We start from the raw sequence: 21,858 nt of genomic DNA, 5'->3' as shown, positions 1-21,858 counted from the left end.
AAAGCTAGCAAAGTTCTCACAAACTGTGCTGACGTAGGAAGAAAAGTACCTTGTTGTCAATGGATATCTTAAGCAAACGTTAAAATCATGTGGTAAAGACAAAGTTGTGTTCGAAACAAATAAATGAATGAATGACCCAAGTAGACAACATCCCTGAAAAGGTCTCTCCACACTTTGTTCAAAAGTCATCACGGGAGGGAGGGAGGGCGGGAGCGGCTAGAGAGCATTTTGCTCCGTACGCCAAAAGCAGCCGTGCCGTGCCGAGACGCCGGCTAATCCGGCTCATTTGATCAAAATCTCACTGCGGCCGGCCGAGGCCCGGGCGAGGACGCATCGGACAGATCTGACTTTGCTCCGCCGAGACCTGTCAATGCTATCGCCATTGTCGTGGAAACCGCTCAGGAAATAAATCCCCCGTGGATGGAGGGGGGGGGGTCAAGGGAATGAGGGAGGCTACTCTGGACACTACATCGGCCCCTTCTGAGGAGGGGGAGTAAAAAAAAAAAAAAAACTCGGCTGGACAGACGAGAGCGCCTCCGAGGCACCCCGAGCCGATCAATTCTTATCGGAAGGAGGAGGTAATTACATTTCATTAGCTCCCCGCGCTAATCCGCGCGGGCTGATGGGAATAGCGAGTCCGAGACAAAAGACGCTGAGGGAGGGGGAGGATGGACGGAACGCCCAGACCAAATAACACTCTTAAGCCTTGGTTTGGAAGATCCCAATCAAAGTCTGCCCGTGGCACGTTAGCAGGGGGAGGCCTGCCCTGCCACGACATTTGCCTTCTGATCGGACGTTGGCTTCCTTGCGCCAAATTATTATTCATAGGTGCATAGGTATTATTCTTCACCTGCCAGGTTGGGCCGTATTCGCCGCTAACCAGAAGTGAATGTTGGGGAAAAACTCGGTCTGCGGGGAGCCCTTCTCCCAGTAATGGCCTACAACGTCCGCTTTCACCTGACAGGCAAAATGGACACGGGAGAAGGAAAAAAAAAAGGAAAAAAAAGTCAAACGTGACGTCGTTAAGCAGACGCGGCGAGCGGGAAACGGAAACATTCCGAGCGTTTGACACATCCTAACAAGCGGCCGACGCGTTGCCCTGATTTTGTTGGAGATTTATTGCCAATTTGAAGCCGGCAGAGTGAAAGGATTTCTTCCATTTTGTCCAAAAAGGGAGGGAGGGAGGGAGGGAGGGAGGGAGGGAGGGAGGGAGGGAGGGAGGGAGGGAGGGAGGGAGGGAGGGAGGGAGGGAGGGAGAGAGGGAGGGAGAGAGGGAGGGAGAGAGGGAGCCAGCCGGTAAGTGATTGATTTATGACCTGCTCGGTGATCAAAGGATGACAAAAGAAACAATTAAAAGAAGCCATCCAAAATCATACAACACAACTACTGCTCCCTTTTATCTTTTCGTGACCATCTCAAAAGGACCTTTTTCATATTTGTGGCCCCTAAAATGCAGATTCTAATGGCATTCAAATCAATGAAAGATCATCTTTTCTGCTGAATAATTGCCGAATCATTTATGACCCCTGAAAAAACAACAACTGTACATGTACTGCATGTCCCTTTACAAGATTGGGGCCATACATGAATGGCATATTTTGTTTGCATTACTGATCACCCCCCCCAGCACTGCTCTAATTGACTCTGGATGGCACGGCATTGCTCGCTTTGCAACCTCCTCCACACTGTCACCCATCTTAATTCCAGCTGCAACACTTTCCCTCTGGCGGGAAAATATTGCGTCATTCGCCGCTAATTGGTCTCCCCCATACGATCATACGTCGGCAAAGCACCGAGCGGTCGCCATCTTGTCGGCTACCGGCGACTGCCGCGGAATTAGCCCTGCCGTGCTAGGCTAACGCTAACCGAGGAGGCGCTCCAAGGAAAAAGTTTAGCGAGCGCTGCGACACATACAAGAGAGCGGGAATTTTTTTTTTTTTTTGGTTTTGTTTCCATTTCTTATTTTTTCCTCCTGCTCCTGCCTGCCAGCTCAATGACGGCTGCTGGATTTCTTTTTTAGCGAGGTGTGACATGCTGCACGGCGCCCCCCTCAGCGACGCGTGTGTCAGCGCAGGAGACGAAGCGAGGGCTTCCTCAAGTGTCAGACGCGCGCGCACGCACGCACACACACAGGCAAGAGTTTTTTGTTGTTGTCAAAAGTGCTGAATAATAGTGCTGCGCTCAGCCGGCTCATCCAATTAGGCCCGCTGGGACTTTGCTGCGGCGGCATTGCCGAGTGCGTGCGCTCACTCACGCGTGCATGTGTGTTAGTGACAGCTGGACCGAAAGTGCTAATGTTGTCAGGAGGATTGGGAATGTTTGGGAAGCGTAAACACGCTACAGCACCCCAACAAAGGCGGCCATTGCGCGTGTGCTTTGATTGGCACGTGTGCGCGTCACAGGATCAGACAGAGATCTACAGGCCAGAGTTGCAAAAAACCAAACATGCTGGGAGCATCTCACACCTCAAAGGAGGATGAAAAAAACAGACATCATAATAATCAATCCACAAGCGCTAGAGCGTTCGCTAATTTGAGACGTTACGGCTACGTGTGTACATCTAGAAAAATAGATATACATTTGCGTCTGGGGGCGGGGCCACTCCCCCAAGAACAACAACGAGAGAATCGCAAAACAATTAAACTAAAGAATAGAATCTTTTCTTTCCCCCCCCCCCAAAAAAAAGCATCCTCCGCCAAGACTCCAGAAGGATCCATCCGCCTACACACACGCACGCACGCACGCACACACAAACAGGCACTAAAGGCAGCGGTCCCGGGGGAGAGACTGCATGTTCTTTCACAGGTTTGGTGTGGTTGTGAAGTGCAGCTGCTTCCCGGTGACAAGTCGCTACGCCACATCCATACGTATGCACACGCCACTGGATGCATGGCGGATACACACCAATAGAAAAAGGCAAAAGGAATCCTTGCCGTCATTTTGCTCCCTTGCTATAAAACGTTTCTTGGAGCTAATTAGCGCTGATGACGACTTGATGAACTAACCAACAACGGAAGAAGAAATGAACGCGGCCAGGGAAGCACCTGCGCCGTCACGCGGGACACCTCATCAAGCCCGAGCGTCATTATTTTGACAAATACATCATTAGGCTTCCTGCTTTGTCAACATTTTCAAGCGCGCTTGTTGCTTTTCCCAGAGACTTCTTGTAGGCGTACGCGTACGTACGTCTGGGTTTCCGTGGAGCCAGTAAATATTGGCGTCATTAGCCTTTTGGCCTGACTTAAAGATGATTGATTGGTGGCGCTTGAACACACTATCAAGTGTCCGTGATATGGATAAATGTGTACTTACTTAAGCACTTAACAGGAGTCAATAGACTCTTAATGCGAGCCGTGCGATTTGCCGCATGAGCAAACACGCCGTCAGGGGAGATAAGACGAGCGTGGCGCTGCAAATAGCGCGTGGCACTTTCTTGTCTTCTTTTCCCCCATTTGACATCATTTTTAATGACAGAAGCGACGCGGCCTGTCACACGGACACGTGCGCCCATCTAAGGCGGCTTTCTTTCTTCTATTTGGCGGGGCCCGCTCGCCACCGGGCGGAGGGACGGCACGTTAAAACGGCCCAATGAAATATTCAAAGATGCCCCGCAGTCAAGCTTGCGGACATGAATCTGCTTTTAAGCGTGCTTAAATATGGCTCAAATCAGCCCTAATTTTCAGGAAGCAACGAGGACGGCCAGCTGGCCGGCCGGCCGGCCGGCCGACCGGAGGAAAGGCAGCGTGTGTTTCCATGGCAACCGGTTCCATTCAATTGGAGCGCCAAAACCAGCGACGGAGACGGACTCGTTTTGCGGGTTCTTTCGGCAACTTTGCCGCAATTTCTAAAGCTGGTCACTTTTTCATGGAAGGCAACGAAACGTGAAGGCGACAAATTGTTTGTTCTTGTTTTTACACCTACATTTTAGAATACAAGGCTGTCTTCAAAAGCAACAAATCAATTGCATTTCATTTCAATATTAATACGAGCTCTGTCACGAAACGAGTCGACTTGAGGGCCGCCGCCGTGGCGCCTGATGCCGATCAACGGCGCTAAGTCGCCATCGTTGCCGCGGCTGGGCAAAAATCAAAGAAGCCAGCAGAAGAAGGAAAGGAACGGGGGGAGCGCGTCGGAGAAATGTCGGCGGAGCGGCGGGGGCGTCGCCCGACGTGGCCCAAGTAACGAGGCCGGCGTTGCGGGGGACTCGGCTAATGCGGCGACATGAAAGCGCGCCCGCTTGTTTGGAACGAGCCACGCCGGCTGCCTTCCCGACACTTAGATGTGACACCCCGCCGGCTCGGTGACACACACGCACGAGACGTATTTGTGTAGCTTCGACGCGCAAAACACGCTCACGGTACCGCTAATGAATGTCAGGTGTCTGTCGCTCACAGAACCGCCGTGAGCCCAAACGCCACGAGACAGAATCCGTCACGGAGGCAGAAAGATTTGAATTAGTGACTTTTCTCAAGTCCAAAAGGCGACTTCAGTTCTCGCCAAGAAACAGATGATTGATTTTTGCGTCAAGCGCAAAGAGCTCCAGACAGACGGTGTTTATTCTCTCGTCATCCGACGGCCTTGTGCTAATTAGCGTCGGCGCCGCGCCGCCGGGGTTACGATAAATTGCCGGGATGCGCGGGGAGGTCGAGGTCAACGGCTCCGCCAAGACAAGAGCTGCGCACACGTTCTATCCAAGAGCCAGAGAAAATGCGGACGACAACAACATCATGCGCAGGAGCCCGGCTTGAAAACCAGCTTCGGTGATTTCGCTGTCTGTGGGTACACGCGTCTCGAAGTAGCGGACGACCGACAAATGTTTGTCACGCGCAGACGAAGCGCTCCTGTCGAGCAAATAACGTGTCAGAAACCCGGGGGGGGGGAGGGGGCTGGCAACATGTCACCACGGTAACACCTGGAAAAGTCAGCCAAATGCCAGGTCACGGCACTCCGGCATCAAACCACAAAGAAGAAGTCGACGCAGAAGAAAGAGAAGGCGCGCACGCCTGACCTGCTTTGTTATTGTGAAGACGGGCAGGCGGGGGGTGGGGGGGGCGAGGTGACGGCCGTTCAAAATGGATTCCGCCGTGGTGACGGCCGTTCAAAATGGATTCCGCCGTCATTAACGTTGCACACGGACGACTGCAAAGCAACTTTGACAGCGATGGAAAAAATTGGTTTTCGCCGTCGCTCTGCTCGCCACCCTCTAGTGGAACGTAAATGTCATAAATGTAAGGTGGGCAAAAGATGCTAATTGCTAGCTAGCAGAAACAGCTAGTCAAAGGTTGTATTCCGCAGCACTTGTCAAGGCGCGTCAGTCATCAGTCAGTCAGTCAACGGTGACGGCTGCTTTCAACGCCGACCGTCTGGGGAAAGCTTTTGTTTTTATTTTGCTCCATCGTCAAAGGAAATTTGCCAGCGAGGGCGGATTGACGGAAGAGCAAGAAGAGAGAGTCATTAGAGGAGATTTGTCACGTTAACAAAAGGAGGGAGGAAGAATGAATGCGCGCGCCCACACACAGGGAAGAGACACGGCTGCCGGGCGGGGCCGGAAAGACGCTTTCGCTCGTCTTTGGCGCCACACCGTCAAGATGACAAATGCCAAGTTGACAGACGTCAAGTTGACAGGCGCAAACTTTGGACGCCTTTCAGACGTGCGCTGCAATCTTTCTCCTTTTGCTGGGAGGAAGCAAATTTGAGCCTGGCTACCTATTTGTCGAAAGGAAATGTCCTGAATGAAGAGAAGGATGGCCCCAACATCCACAAATCCCAGACCAACCGGATGCCTCTCCAGATATTAAACAAATATTATTAATCATCCGCTCTGATCCTTTGGCCGGCCGGGTAATGCAAAGCGAGGCGCGCTCAAGAGAAGAGGATAAAGACGGGGTGTCAAATAATAGTCGTCGGCGGAGGGAGGGGTGGGATGCCAGACCTCGGCTGAGCAGAGCTGAGCTGAGCTGAGCTCAGGTGCGTTTGTGAAATGAAGGTGGTGGCGGCGGCGGCGGCTGACGGGCCAAACGCTTCCCCGAGGCTTAGCGCACACGCCGCCTGATTATGGCGCCGGCGGAAAGTGAGATGGCGCAAACGTCCCCCGAGGCAGCTTTAGATAAACACCTCGCGCCGACCCACTCTTTGGGATTGAGCTGCCGGAATTATTAGCATTTGTTAATGAACGGAGGATGGATGGCAAATTCTGAGGGCCCGGCAAAATGCTCGCCCGTGCTCGCCTATGCTCTTTGTTCCCGTGACCCACTTTGCTGACATGACTTATTAGCAAAGGTGCAAGTGTGGAGGTGCGCAATTTCATTAAAACCTGCCAGGATGGGTTACGCACACGCACGCACGCACACACACACTTCAAGTCAAGTTCAGCTGCATTATTAAAGTATCTCCAACCAAGCACAAACACTCAACAATATTTCACATTGCTTTCCTATCTTGCGTTTGTGTATTTTGTTTTGGAGTCAGCCAGCCAATTGGCTCAAAAAGAGGAAGGGAGGCAGCGAGGAAGGAAGGAAGGAAGGAAGGAAGGAAGGAAGGCAACGTTTCAACGATGGTAATAATGAAAGCGCCGACATCGTAAGCTGCGTCACCTGCCAAGCGCGAGGGAGAAAACATGATCAAATGCGTCTGAGGGGGCGTTTCTCCTTTTTTTTTTTGCCGGATGAAAGTCCAAGTCCCCCCCGGGGACAGAGCCACGGGTGCCAGGAGGGTCGACATGATGAAAAGCCGCCTCGGAAAAAGGATGCAGATGAAGACGACGACGACGGAGCGGCGGAGAGATAATCAGAGCGGAAAAAGAGCTCAAAGACGGCGGGGGCGTGAAGGGTAATTTTTTTTTCTTCTTCTTCTTCCAGGAATCTGCTGGTGGCGCCATGCACCTTTATCCCGTTGTTTTTATTTGCCGCCTCTCACAGGGATTTTTTATGATATCCCGGGCAAAGCTTATGGAGGCTGCCAGTCAAACGGCGCCAATATCGCCGCCGCGCGCTCGTGAATTCATTCCCCTCCGCATGTTGCTATTCATATTAAAAAACCACGCTCATCATATGAAAGCGGCACGCGGTGCAGCCATCTTGTTTTTATTAAAGAGGGAGCGAGCGGAGGCGGGTCGGATCGGGTCGGGAAGGGCAGGGCAGGGCCGGGCCGCCCGACCAACGCTTCGGCAGCTTTTGCCACGCTATCTGGCTGTGGCAGGCATCAGACCACTTTGCCCCCCCAATTGAATCCCTTCATCCGCTCCCTCCCTTCTTCTGCCACCGTCCCGCTTCAAAGCGTCAAATCTCTACTTGATTCATTACAATGTTAAATGTGTTCAAATCATATAGAGTATTCATTGACGGCACGTGCACTTTGGCAGACGGGATCCAAAATGACAACACGACTTGTCGAGGATGAGCTGCGCTCGAGTCCAGTCAAGCGTATTTGTCTTTTTCGGTCTCGCGCCTCCAAAGTCCAGGTCGGTCGGCTGACACGAAACGAAATGCCGTCGTACGTGACAGTCGCCATAGGAAATGCCAATAGTCAAGATACCAGCCAGCTTGGCGAGAGCGAGGGATGCCCTCGTCCCTGTCCACTGGCATCTTATTCAAAACAAACAACGACAAAAAGCTATGCGGAAATTGCACGAGTCAAGACTTGAAGAGCAACAAGGCTCACGTGAGCCAAACTTTCAGGTGGCTTTGGCCAACAGAGATGGAGAGAGAGAGAGAGATAGAGAGAGACAAGCTGAATTTTCGACATGAATTCTCTTTTGACACTGGCCTGGCCTGGCCCGGCCGCTGGGCTGGGTTGCGCTCGTCTTTATGCATCCCACCACACGGGAGCACTCAGGACGGCTCCGGCTAATTCTCTCCCCGAAGAAAGCAATTAGAGAAAGGCACTCATCTAATGCTCAGCCGAGGTGGCAGCCGTGGCGGGATGGGGGCTCTGGCGGGCATCTGTGCATCACCGCTGCTTTTCTGATATCCTAGCATCCGAACCGACTCGCAATTTCAATCCCAAAAGAGGTGGCGTCGCAACTTGTCTTTTCCGCCAAATGTTTGGCGCCCGCGATGGCTGCGGCAACGGGGGCCCACCTGTTTGCGTCTGGCAGATGGGTGCAATCAACAGACGACTTGTCGGAGCACCTAATTGCTTGTGATTGTTAGCTAACGGCCGACATGTTTTTTATTTAATGAAGACGCCTTTTGGTAACGAGCTGCCGCCGCCGCCGCCGCCGCTAATTCAATCATGTTCAACATTGGGGCGAGCCAAAACGCCCAAAACACGCTCCAAAACAAAAGAAATAGACGCAGACCTTGCTTTTCTAGTGTCCATGCCATTCTGATGACTTGAATATTGTCTAAGATAGCGCACTCACAAAGGATTTGATTTTGCGATGAACCACGTGCTGCTTCACCACCACATCGCGCAGCCGTTTTGATCAACTCGCACGGCGATGACCTAAGTGCTCGGCCGGCGGCGGGGGTCGGCGAGGTGGCTTTTAGCGCGGCGGTCGGGCTCAGCGAGAGGGCGGCGGCGGCCGGCGGCTCTTCCGCCCGACTCTTTGTTAGCCTTCTTTTATCCGCTCGACGGCCGGGGGAGCAAAATCAATGGCGCCGCTGGACGCCGCTTTTGCTGCTCCGCAGTTTGACCTCTTCTTGCTTTTTATTTGCACCTTTGCAAAAGTCCTCTCTCTCACACACACACACACACACACACACACACACACACACACACACACACACACACACACACACACACACACACACACACACCGCCCTGCATTGTTTCCGACCTTTGAGGGGACATGTGACATAAAATGGACTTTTTCTGAGCTTGTAAAGTCAGTGGCAACCTAATTGAGACATTGTTGCCATTTTTGACAAATAGATATTCTCAATTTGATGTTTTCGAGCAGCAAACCCTCTCTTCAGTTTGGCAGGATGGAGGAAAAATAAAAAAGACAATGTATGGCGAGTATAGAGCCCTGAACCCCCAAAACAAGCTTCTGCTTGAGCCATGGAGTCACGGAGCGCCTGGCATGAGATTTAGATGGGGCAATGCACAATAAGTCTCCTTTAATTGAGCGGTCTCCGTCCCCTTTTGCCGCTCCTTCATTTTGCAGATCTGGCCACCTTTTTTTTTTTTTTTTTTCCCCAGTCGCCCAAAGTATGACAAAAGAGGTAGCGGTGGAATTCTCTGGAGTTTCAATTAGCGCCGCATGAAATATGAGATGGGGTAGAGAAAAAAAAACAACAACAGCGACGGCCGCTGTTTTCCGGCTTCCTCCTATATTCCGCCGAGTCACTTTGCGCAGCGATTGGCCTCGTGAGGATGGCCCAGGAAGTGCTCACTTAACAGGACGCCAACCCCGTGGACCGGATGGATGAGCGCGGCGGTTGCCATGGCGTCGGCGCATCATATGCGGGCTCCGCTTTTTCTTTTTTGAAATCTGCAGCCGTGTAAAAGGCGGCCAGCTCGCAGGCTGTCAATTTGCAGCTTGAGCGGCTTCAAGGTGAGCCCGGCCGGAGACGCGCCACACGTTTTTTCCCCCCGCCGTTGCCGCCGCGCACGGACAAAGCCATTTGTTGGGACCCGGATGTACATAATTGCTGGAATTGGCATCGGCCGACGACGTTTAACAGCGGACGTGCGAAACCATCAAGCCGAGCGTCAAATTGCGAGCGAAAAATGACCACAAAAGGATCTGCGAGCGTGCCGTTTTCTTTGCTGGACTTGCTAGCCCGCCTTTGGCGACCGATTAGCGGATTCACACGAGCGGCGGTGCGGTGATCCAAATCCTAACGGTGCTCGCAGACCGACGAGAAGCTTGAAAATGCATTCATATTGGGAACAGCTCTGGGCCACATTACGCTAGCGCTCGGTGTTGCTAGCCGTCCGTTCGACAAGCGTTCCTCATCAAAGGAACCGGACCGGGCCAATATTTGCCGCTAATTGGGGGAGAAAAAAAACATACACACACACAAACGCGTGAAGCAGATGGACGGACCAAACGGGAAGGAGCGCGAGATGACAGTGGAAAGACGCGAGGAGTCTTCGGCGGCCAAATCGGAGGCGGCAAAGAGGGAAAAAAAAGTAGGATTCACGCGGCAAAGAGGGAAAAAAAAAGCGGGATTCACACGGCTGCGCCTCCTTTTTCGCCATCCTCGCTCTTGCCACACAAAAAAGATGCTAATTAGAGAGGCCGGCTGATGCGAGGCAGGTTTAAAGGCTAATTAGCATAAAAATCCTCCATGCCTTATTTTTACCCCGTCTAATCAACACCCTCGCACGTACGCGCTTCTCACGTGTGAAAGGAGGGGGCGCTTTGACGCAATTAGAATGGAAATTAGCATCCCAGAGAAGAAGGCCATTGTTTTTTCTCGTCACTTTTTGTTGCCGAGGAAGAAAAGGGGACGGCGCGTGGCGGTCTACGGAGGAGTCTGTCAGACTCGGCCCATTTCAAAACAAAGGCTTTTTTCGACGTTGCACTTTTTTCACCGATTTCACTCGAGCTTTGACTGCGCTCCCGAAGGCCGGGTCCAAACCCCCAAAAAGGGGTCACAGCCCCAGCTCCGACAGATGGCGTCGATTTGCTATCGACCGCCTTGAGGGAAGCGTGCGCTAGGCTCAAGCTCGCCAACGACAGCCGGCGCCGCCATCGGCGGCTTGTGATTAGTCGTCGCAGAAGGAGGAAAAGTCGTCCAGCCCGCTTCGCTCTCGGGTTGCCGCGGCGCTTTGCAGAGACGTTCCGTTCGCCGCCCCGTCGCCGTGACGACAGCGCGCACCCGCGTGGGCGAGCCAATTTATCACCCAATTTATATATTCATTGAAATCAAACCAATATTGTTTGAATGACATTACGATTACAGGAGTGATTTTATTTGAATATTTCTTCTTATTGGTGACTACGAGATTGATGATTAAGGATAAAGGAATCAAGCAATGAGTTGAGAATAAAATGTCAAATGTTTACATCTGACTTGTGACAGAATAGAAGTAGCGTATCGAAAGAGGCCGAGGTCGTGCGTGCGTGCGTGCGTGCGTGCGACGGCCTGCCGGATCTCTCCCGGCTCAATTCGTCGCTCGCAAACAGCGTGGCGGCCGTAAATCAGAGCCACAGTCAGCTTTTATTGGGCCACGGCTAATTTGTGTTCACGCCCTCGAAAGCAACAAAAGGTCAGCGGTTCAGGCGCACGTTTCCGCCGATGGAGCGGACGCGATCGATGCGGCTAATGTCGACTCGCTGCTGCCGAGGAACGGTGGCGTACAGATACCTTCTCGCTGTTCCTTACTTCCTACTTTTCGGACATGTCCTCGCCATCAAAGGCGCCAAAGGTGTACGTCATAGGTCACGCGCGTGGCCCCCGACGGCTGTTGACGAGCGCGCAATCCCGCAAAAAGATATTTTTCCCGCGTCGCTTCTAATTATTTCTCCCTGCGTAATTTAATCCGCCGGGGCCACGATTTTTCCATTCCCTCTCGGTACGCCGCGAGGCATTCGCCCGCCGCCGTTGTCTCTGAAATTGGATTATGATAACCTGTCAGCGCTTGAATTCCGCAAGGTATTAGCGTCGCCGCAGACGATCGCGACGGGGGGGGGGGGGGGGGGGGCGGCGTGAACGAGGCGCCGCCGCTCCCGCTTTACTCGCTGACCTCTCGCAGCGACATCATTTAACACGGCGACTCGCTCTCTCACGCTCCCTTTGTTCAAAAGGAAGCTACGCAATTCAGCGCAACGCAGTTCCTACAACGGGACGGCGGCACGCCACGGCACTACTTTTGTCGACACGCATCGCTTCGACTCGTGTTGCGGCAAGAAACTCGGGAGCGAGCGTGTCCACTTTGAGGCGCTGGGAGGAGGAGCTCCCGGGCCGACGGCCTCATCTCCATAAATTCCTGTGAACACTCAGAGTTCACTCAGAGTGCAGGGACATTTTTTCTCTCTCCTCTTGGCGAGTTCAAAAGTGTCCGTGTTGCATTTTTAACACACTGGACCTGCCCGCGTTGCCGAGGCGGCCCTCTTACCGGAGGTCTACCGCGGGGCCGCTTCTCCAAGCGGGATTCGCCGCCGCAGAGTGAACCCAACCAAAGGTTAGCCGCAGGTCACGTGACCTCAGGGTCTACGGTTTATTTCGGGCGCTGTTTTTCCGGCGCAGGCGTTGAGCTCGGTAACCTTTCCAAAGCTCGCCCCGCTGTTAGCGCCCGCGTGTTGGCCGCGCTGCTGGGGAAAAAGCCGACTTGACGTGGCGACCGAGATTAGCCAGCCGCGTGCCGGCCGACAGTTATTGCCCGGCGCGCAATAAGAGGCGCCGTCGCTCACTTTTAAAGGTCAGCGTGGCAAAAAGAGGCGGCGCCGGAGGGGGGGGGGGGGCAAATCACCGTACAAAAGAGCCACGGGGGAGGCAAAAGCAGGGACACGCCTGACGCACGTCCACCTGATGAACTCGCAAGTCCAAAGCGGAGATCTGCCCCTGGATTTTAATTTCACTCTTGATGGGCGGGCACTTATTCGGATGGCAGCTATTCAAACGGCAACGTTACAACACACGTCGGGTCGAAGGCGCCATTCATCACTGGCTTCTCCCCAAATATGAAGTTGCCGCTGTCAGCCTTTTGACTAATGCGCTCATTGCAGCCTTGATGGACGACGTCAAAGTCTTATCGGTCTACCGGGACAAAATAAATGGCGACGCGACACGGCGGCGGCCTACGCGGGCCACGCACAGGCATGAGCAAATCGATACGTCTCGCACGGGGCCGCCGCCGCCCCCGTGGGAAGAAACGGTCGTATATTTCGGCCGATCGATGGCGGCAGATGGATGAATGACACGGCGAGACGCCTCCACGCGGCCGGCCCGGCCGGCTTTACTTGCGCGCGCGAGGATCAATGGCTGTGATGGACGAGCGACGGGCGCGGGGCGGCCGAGCCGGACCGCAAACCAACACACTTCCCGTTCGGAGGCGCCGGAAGCGAAGGGACTCGGAGGTCAAAGGTCAACCATTGAACTCAATAAAAACAATCGAGCAATTGAAAAATCTTGAAAAAAATAATCATAGGAAATGGATCAAGTCTTTTGGAAAAAAATGGGATCAAAATCTCTTTTGGGGAAATGGCATGCAATCAATCGCATTGTGGGAGGGAACAACAATTCACATCACACACAGGTCACATTTGTATCTTGGATGTGGATGCGTGTCAGCAAGTGTTGCAACAAGAGCCAAGGAGGACAGGCGCCAGCCAACCGGGCCATTTTGATGAACGACTTCAATCGCAGCCGTTTGGAGCATTCAAAACAACTCAAATGGCGCTGGGACATTTTTCACAATACCCAATGTAGGAAAAGGCAAAGAATGACGACCAAAAGGCCCGCCCGCCCGCCCGCCGCAACTTCCTGCGCGCGGTCAGAGCGGCGGCAGGTGCGAGGCGCGCCAAGCAGATGCTTCCCGCCTTAATTACCTTCGACAAGGCTAACTGGTGTGTGATGGAGGAGCGCGGCGCGGCAGCTGGGACCACCCCCTCCCTCCCGCGCTCTGATGTATTCAAATGCATGCGTGGCAAAGTCTGTCGAATGTCAAGTGAGCTAATCGGAAAGACGGAACGCCACCGTCCAGACTGAGCGGGACGCCGATACACGCATTGACAGCGAATGTCGACCGCCATGTTGATCATTGAGAAAATTCAGTGGGCCGAATTCGGTAGGCTCGTCCGTCACGAATTGAGCCTCGAGAGGGTCGGGTCGGTTTTTGGCCTGCTTCCCCGTGGCCTACTCGCTCCACTTACATCAAAAGCGCAAGACAGAGAGTTTTTTTTCCCTCTTGATTCGCAGCCTCCGAGCACAATCGATGAGAAGCAGAAACGCGGGCCGCTGTCGAACACATGACCCCCCCCCCCCCACTTTGCTCAACACGCCCACTTCCTGGTTACAGAGGTGAAGCATCACCGCGGGCCATGGGCCAAAGGAGGGGGAGGAGAGGGCTGAGTCAGGGAGGCTTGTGAAAAGATGCGGGGGGGGGGTCGATATTTTAGTGGATCGTGCGTGCCCACACACCCGCGCACGCACACGCGGTGGCGTGGCATTCTCAAGTATTTGCCGCACGTCATGAGCTAAATGTTGGGAAAGCGACTAGAAATTAATCTCCCGGCCTCCCGCTGACACCGCAACCAGTCTTAACTTGGACTCCGCCATCATTTAAGCGGCCATTTAACGATGCGAGCGGGAGATTCTTTTTTTTTTTTTGCCGTTTCTTTGAAAATGTCACCCGATGATATTTAAAGGCACGAGGAGGATGGCGAGAGCCTGCCTCGGTCGTCTTCTTTTCTTTTGCGCTTCAATTCAAACGAGAAGCGCAAAGAAATATTTTGGATGACGTCACACATGACCCCCCAACTGTCACATCCAGTTACATGCAAAAAGTAAATCGAGATGACACGCTGCCAAAATGACCATTTTGATGGAAAATGATACATTTACTCTCCCATAAAAATGGATGTATTCTCAATAGATTGCAAAATACGACTTGTTGCAGATTAAGTCCACTTTTTTCCGAATAAAAAAAAAAAAAAGACTTGAGTGAAACTACTTTGCAAGTGTGCTAAGACTGCTTTGGGCTGAAAGCAGCAGTGTGGAGTCCTAGCAGGCAGGCGGGCGGGCAGGCAGGCAGGCGGGCAGGCAGGCAGGCCCGCCCGCCCACGCGCATTTCCTGTAGCGAGCGGCCTCCACACACTCCAGCGAGCGGCCGAGCGCCACCGGAGCCGTCAGGAGGGTCCGCCTCGCGAGTGCGCCTCCATTAGTGTTGGTGCGTAAGAGAAGAGGAGGCGAGGAGGCGGGGAGGGGGGGGGGGGCCTCGCCATCCACGGCTCCCACGCGATTTTTTTTTTTTTTTTAATGGCTTCTAATGGAATCTCGTCAGCGACGACAACGTGCACTCTGCCTTTAATTCTGTCAAGGCAATTAGGTGGCCGCGCGGCGTTCCGTCTGACATGTATATATGCGCGTTTTGAACGGCCAGCCGTGGGAGGTTTTACGCGGCTGGCTGGCGGGCGGGCGCTCACCCGGCCTGGCGCGGCACTTGGGGGGAAAACGATTCTCTTCCGGCGTTTGTTAGCACAGTATTCCGCCAAGTTGTTTGTACAGTCCGTCATTTTATTCGGCGCCGCCACTGCCGACCACTAGATGGCGGCACACCGTTGAGTTTGACGTCGCCTCATTTTGCCTCAAAAAAGACGGACAGAGAGTTTTTGCTTGAGATTACAGAATGCCAACGCCTCTCGGATTCCGCCGGTTCGTTTTGACAAGTTCACGCGTCTCGATGGCGTCGAGGGACGTCCAATTAGGGGGGCGTTGTTTGGCAGGAGGAGGAAAGCGAGACGTGCTGACGGCGAGTCAACTGCCATCTCGGATTCACCTGGCAGCCTTGACAAGAAGGGGGGAGCGGCCGGCCGCCTTTCCTTTCGTGCGTCGATTCAATTCTGAATGCGTTTGGAGTTGTGGCTGGCCGTGTCATTTGGGCGGGCTGGCAGATGGTCGCCGGCTTCATTAAACACACTTCAAAAGCCATCGGCGCCGTGCTAGCCAAATGCACACAAACGCACTAAAGTGAGCCTCCCAAGACCCAGAAACTAGTCGAAGCCAACGCGCAACGCTTTTGGAGAGGCCCGACACGATCGCTTTTGGTTCCGCAGCCGACGTACAAGAATGCCACGACAACCTCGGGTACGTACTCGCTTGACACCAATTGCTACTTTCCTATTGACGGCGGAGCGCATTTGGTCCTCCGTTGCGGTTTAGCACGCGGACACGCCGTCACTTCGCCGTCCCTCGGGAACGGCGACAATAACAAGGCCTCGTCGGCGCTCGGCCGTTATCGTAAGCAGATTGTTTTGATAACCCGGCGATATTAGCGGCGCGCCGACAAAGGCCATTATGCGCCGGGCCCAAAGAGGTTAATGCGGTTCGCCGACCTCATCTGCGAGACGCTAACGAGGAGGACAAATTGTCAAGATGAAAGCCGCTCGTGCCGAGACGTCTCCATCGCAATAGGGAGCGCTTAAAAAGGGCTCAAAGTAAGGTGCATAGATGCTAGCAAAGGAATCCATTCACGAGATTCGGACCGGTTGACAAAGGCAGGCTCGGTGGCGTCGGAAAAAAGAAAGAAGAAAAAGCCAGGCCCCGGCCAAGTCGGAACATATTCCGAATTTGAATGACCCCCTCACGGGTTATTGTTAAGCGTCCTTAGTCCCTCCAAGAGCGCTGTATAAAATCTGATCCATCATCACCATCATTAAGAGCGGGGGAAAAGTGCTCGAGCGGACCTCCGCCTTCTCTTTTTTCAGCCAAAGCCGACAACTGAAGCGCTCGAAGCAATTGAACGGTGCCATTTGATTCACGTGTGGGGAGATAACTACTATGTGCAAAACACTTATTCTGTGCGTTAGCGGAGAGCGCTCCAGGTAAAACGCGGCTCGACCGACGGCTAAATGCTAATGCGGGGGCTGGAGAAATGCCCCCAAAGAAGCAGAAGCGCCTCGCACGTTCCTCCACGCAAACTCGTCACGGGCGCGCCCCGACCGCTCGCTCGCTCGCTGGCTCGCTCGTAGGCGGCGCTGGACCGCTTCTCCACTTGCTCGAGCTCGCTAATTAGATTCCATCAGAGATGTTAAAAATATCCCACCCATGAGACGGCGTTTCAGCGCGCCCGACCGCGCGGAAAGATGCCAAGACGAAGACTGTGAGTAGAAATCGAAAAAGGAAACGTGGGGATCGTCAAAAAGGAAGCAAGAGCGGCTTCACCATTTGTGGAGGGAATACAACTAACAAAAACGGTCTGGCGCCTTGTTTTTGTCATTTCTGGCTCACTCGCGGCAACAACGAGGCGCTCTAACGCCGACAATACAAAGGCACGTTTGGCGCGGCGTTGTGGCGGTGTTCCGCGTGTGACCCCGGTTAGCGGGCTGTGGCATTGTTTTGGGAAGAAAGAGAGATGAACCCTCTTGGACAATGTAATGAGATTTCACGTCTTTTCTGTCAGCCAACTCATCTGATCTGCCCAACGTCGCCTCCAGAAGGGGGCGGGGGGGCCTCGCCTCAGCATCGTGCGCTTTCATTTCCCAAATGCTCGTTTAGCATTTCTCGCCGCCTCCGTCCTTCTTTTTGAGATGTTGTTGCTCGTTAGCACCTCGGCGGAGGCCTGACGACGAGTCGGACGTTAAAGAACGCGTGTGCTCTCCGCGAGGCTTCCTGACAACTTTACGACGCACACACAAAGCGTCTTCATTACTTTCTTTCAGAGGTGACCACAAACGCACGCAATGTGAGTGATGCCGTAATTAAAAACGCCACTCTGTCGGACGGAGGAGAGAGCACGGGGGGGATGGGAAGGAAGGGGAGTCGGCTGCGGACCTTTCTTTAATGAGGATCCTAATCAAGCCCGGAGAAGCTGCCCTGAGACCACCCAGGTTCATTAGAGCGGGGAAAACCTGACCAACGGCTGCCGAGGGGAGGGGGGTGGTGACTCTGTCACCGAAAGGTTTTAGCAAACTCACAGAGCAAGAAAAAAAAAATCCAAAGATACAAAGGTGAAAATTAGCAGCAGTCAGGGCAAAATCTCAAGGAGGACTTTGTCTTGGCAAATAACCGCGGCAGACATTCCGTGACTTTTTCGACGCGCCGGCTTCATTTTTGCTCTCCAAATTTCACGAGGCGGGATTCCTGGAACTGGCCACTTGAAAACAAAATGTCAGGGTTCAAGCAAGGCTCGATGACACTTTATCTGTCTACGCGTGATAGAGCCGCCTAGTAAATTTCACATTGCGAAATCAAAGCGGCGGGATCCGTGCAAATGGCTGCGCCGCGTAATCGAGGGGCGAGCCAAAGATTTATTTGCTCACTTTGGAAGCGGCCGGGCTAAAACTCCATCAATACAATGGCAGAAAAGTGCAGGCGAGATGAAGGGTGGCCAGCGAGATAACACGATGGCTCATTGGCTAAGTCACGCCTGCCATCGATCCTCTGATTGGCTGTCTGGACGCTTCAACACGCCTGCCGCCGCCTTTGATACGCCTCGCTCGCTTCGTCCACGTGCGATACCGGCTTTGACAATTCAAATTGTGCTGGTCAGAGCAAACGTCGGCGCTCGGCGCGCGTCCGGGCGCATTACGCTCATCTTTGAAGCGCAAACATCTATTTTTAATCTCAAACGTGTACAATGGTCCTTAATGGCAGTGGCTGGGAAAGAAAAGAAAAGAAAAAAAAAAAATTGAAATCAAGTTTGTCTAAGATTTGTGCATTTAGAAGCACATTATTCTAATGGCGGTGACGCTGTTGCCAAAGCAATTAGTGCTACGTTCAAAGTTTGTGATATATTATCTGCTGTTGACAGCCCCAGGGAACTCCGCAATCAAACATTCATTAGTCACGGGGTAATTAAGTTCAGAGGTGTTTCGCTCTTAAAACTTTCCGCCGCTGTGACACCAAGACGCAAAGGAGAGTTTTCGCTCACCCTGCGATACCGCTCGTGGCCACCCCACCGGCGGTAACAGCGAGTCACCCGCCACAACTCGGGCCTTTCTAGTTTCCATTCTTTGCTCGGCGAGCTAACTTTGGACTTGACGAAATAGCTCGATGCTAGCAGACGATGTAAAACCGTCGACATTTGCGACAAAGGCGCTTCAAATGTCGACCATTCAAGTTCCAAAAAGAGAAGAAATACGCATCACAACAGCAATCGTTCCCAGCTATCAATTAAAGCGGCGAGCGGGCATCGGCGCCGTAACAACAGCAGGCAAAAAAAGAAAACCATCAAACTTTGACAGCGAGAGCATGCAGTCAACTTTTGCATTCTTTTCCGTCCCTCCCTCCCTGGGTCAGACGAGCAAAGAAGAAGAAATAATGAGCCCTAAGCGTTGGTCGGTTTGTTTCTCTTTTGTTTACACCGGCTGTCATTGGTGCATGGCACTGCACGGCACGGCACGCCGCTGCCACCTAAAGGCCAAGCAACCTGCAAGGCCGCAAACTAAAAGGAGCAAGCAGCCGCCAGCCGGCCAGCCAGCCAGCCAGCCAGCCAGCCAGCCCGGCTGCCCAGCGCAATTGCGACACATCATCACACACTGCTGATATGATGTTCACTCACATAAAAATGAATCATGGACTGTGAAGACACTGACATAACATTTTTTTTCACCGCACAGATGTGCTTCCTTCCATATGATGTGAAACAACAGCAAGCAGGGCACACAACACTCACCTTGTCTGCTTTGCGCTTCCAGCAATGCTCAGCCTGTTGTGGTAATACATCGAAGGCGAGCCACTTGTCCACTTGCAACGTACCCTGTCAAAACAAAGATCATTTCAAACGGTGCAATATTGTCAGACGAGCAAAGAAGAAGAAATAATGAGGGTATACCCACAGAATACAGCAATCCATTCTTTTGTGCTAATCACCCAGACATGAAAAATCCTTGATGGCTGGACTAACACCAAGAAAAAATAAAACTATCTATCTATTATGGACAAGAAAGGCAATCATCTAAGTACTACGTCAATGCAAACATTCCATTTGGAAATATACGACAATCAAAAAAGAATTGCATACGTTTGAAATTAACAAATGAAAATATTCCAAGGCCTTGGTAATGACTGTCTGCTTTATGATCAATGAATCGAAAAATGTTGTCCCATAACACGCATGTTGCCAGCGATCGATGATGTGGGGGAAAAAAAAAAAAGAGCGGCGCTCGTTATGTCTGACATCCGTCCTCATCGCGGGCGTCCCCGAGCCCCCTCCCCTCGTTAATGAGGCACCCCGCAGAGGTCACGTCCAAGGGTCAGTGAACGCCTCAGCGGCTGCATCTGAGCCTGCCGAGCAATTAGGACCCAAGCTACCTCAAGGCAGCACGGCACCAAAGCGGAGACCGTTTGCTATGAGGCTGTTAAATGAATGGAATGATAGGCTTTATGTTTGCGCATTCAAAAAATAAAAACACAAATAGAACACACCAAAAGACTTGTCAATTCACAAATTTGGAAAAATATTTACACATGGCTTCTTGGTTGAGTTTGTATTGTTTCAAATAGAAATGTATTGAGAATTTACTGACTGCTCATTTTTGCTGTTATATACTGAGGCGTGATTTGTGTGTGAGGACATTTTTATGACTTAGATGATTAGAATACTAAAAGGAAACTATGTTTACATGATTCAATTCAATTCTTAGCTTCTCGCTCCGTCGTCTCAGAATTATCTTCAACTCCAGTCAAATAAATTATGACTACTACCACAAACAAAAACAATAATAATACCGATGATAAATAAATAAATCAATTCATTAATTAATACAAATAATAGGCCATCCGGTCCAAACGTATGTCTTAAAAAAATAAAATTGTAGATGGAACCCCCACTGATGGACTTTCTTTTTTTTTTAAGACATACAGTATTTACCTAATAACTCGTCCTCTAAAAATGATTGAAAAATCGTGAATAAAATCATCTTTAATAATAATTCAAGTAAATCCACGGAATTGAAACTCACCCCCTGACGTCGGTTTCCAGCTAGTCAGGCACGAAGCCGCCGGAATAAAACATGAAGCTGCGCAGAAAACGCTCAAGCACGAGCACTGATAGGTTTCATCAACAACTGCTTAAATAGAGACATCTAATTGCTTCCGCTGCACTAAGGTCGCTCGTTATTGAGAGAGAGAAATCATTGATTGCACTGCATTGCCATCTTTTGGCCAAAGGGAGACAATGGAAAACTATTGACTGTTCAGTTCCAGGATTAGTCTGCCATCGCTAGGTTCGGAATAGCTAGCTAGGCAGCCAGGTCATGACGAGCAGGTTTTCTTTTGCTTTTCTTCCTCAGTCAACTCTTCTATTGTCTGTAAGACTGGAATTGCACAAATAAACCTTACAAAATGTGACGTTTTGTTGTCTCTTTACAAAAATAAAACAAAAGTTAGACGGTCGGTCATGCACACGTGCATATGAAGCAACGTGATTTCTACAGCGTGGCTCTGCAGCCACCTCGTGGGCAAAGTGAATAGTGCGTCGGCAGGACGAACAGTATTCACCGCGAGTTTCAAACAGTATAATGAAACGTAAATAAATAGACCACACAATGAAGTTATGATGATGTGAAATAACTTACAGACAAAGAGTTAACCCAGCGCTGTACTGAAGCAGACTCGTGCGAGTTTCTTGTTCTTTTGTTTGGTCCGTCACTAAAAAAAGGTCCGACTGGGAACTAAGTCAAACCGCCGCAGGCAGGAACAAGGATACGTCATCATTATTTGCCTGTTGTTCGAAAACGTTTTATTTTTCCCAAATTAATCCCACGTCATCTGCACCCAATAACTAAAACGGACCTGGTCTTTGTTTTCGTCACCTTTTTATTTTCATGGCTTCAGCTAGTGCTGGCTGGATCTTTTTTTTTTTTTTTTGCACCTTCCAACAAAGATAACTTGAAGATTGTAAAATATATAACGGCAAGAGAGAAAAAGAATACAAGTTGGAAATTATACATTTCTAACAGAGAGGAGGGGAGGGACAGAGATTAAGATAGTGAATAAATAATCGACGACGTCACCGAAAGGCTCACAACTACCAATTAACCACTAGAGGGAGACAATGGCCAATAAATCCAATTTCATTCATCGACATGAATTTTGAACGACGAATTGGTCATGGTGTAAACATTATGTAGCTGTTATATTCAACAATATCTCGGATTGAGGCACGCGTGTATGAATGAGTAAAGTCGTCATGTTCACGTGAACAGTTTTTCAACACGTCATATGTCAATAGGCCCACACGCGTCGCGGACACACCCTTCCAACTGTAAATCACTCGCCTCGCGTGGTTCTCGGGGCGCTC

General features: G+C 51.6%; 1 protein-coding gene across 2 annotated transcripts in view; it reads right to left on the bottom strand.

Annotated features, from left to right (window-relative positions):
- Nucleotides 1–21,234, bottom strand: part of celf2 (cugbp, Elav-like family member 2) — a 76,319-nt gene extending 55,085 nt beyond the window's left edge. Inside the window, exons 1-2 of one of the 2 annotated variants that reach the window (XM_085902674.1) lie at nt 21,134–21,234; nt 19,231–19,314 (exon numbers count right to left, since the gene is read on the bottom strand). The gene's annotated coding sequence lies outside the window, so the exon portion shown is untranslated. Of the gene's footprint in view, nt 1–19,230; nt 19,315–20,518; nt 20,981–21,133 lie in introns of those variants that run through there. The other variant, XM_085902675.1, reaches the window with a different exon arrangement.
- Nucleotides 21,235–21,858: the final 624 nt, after the last annotated feature.

The sequence above is a fragment of the Syngnathus leptorhynchus genome, chromosome 21 (assembly GCF_054491065.1).
Source record: "Syngnathus leptorhynchus isolate UIUO chromosome 21, UIUO_Slep, whole genome shotgun sequence".
Classification (NCBI taxonomy): domain Eukaryota; kingdom Metazoa; phylum Chordata; class Actinopteri; order Syngnathiformes; family Syngnathidae; genus Syngnathus; species Syngnathus leptorhynchus.
This window is presented reverse-complemented; position numbering and strand designations above follow the sequence as displayed.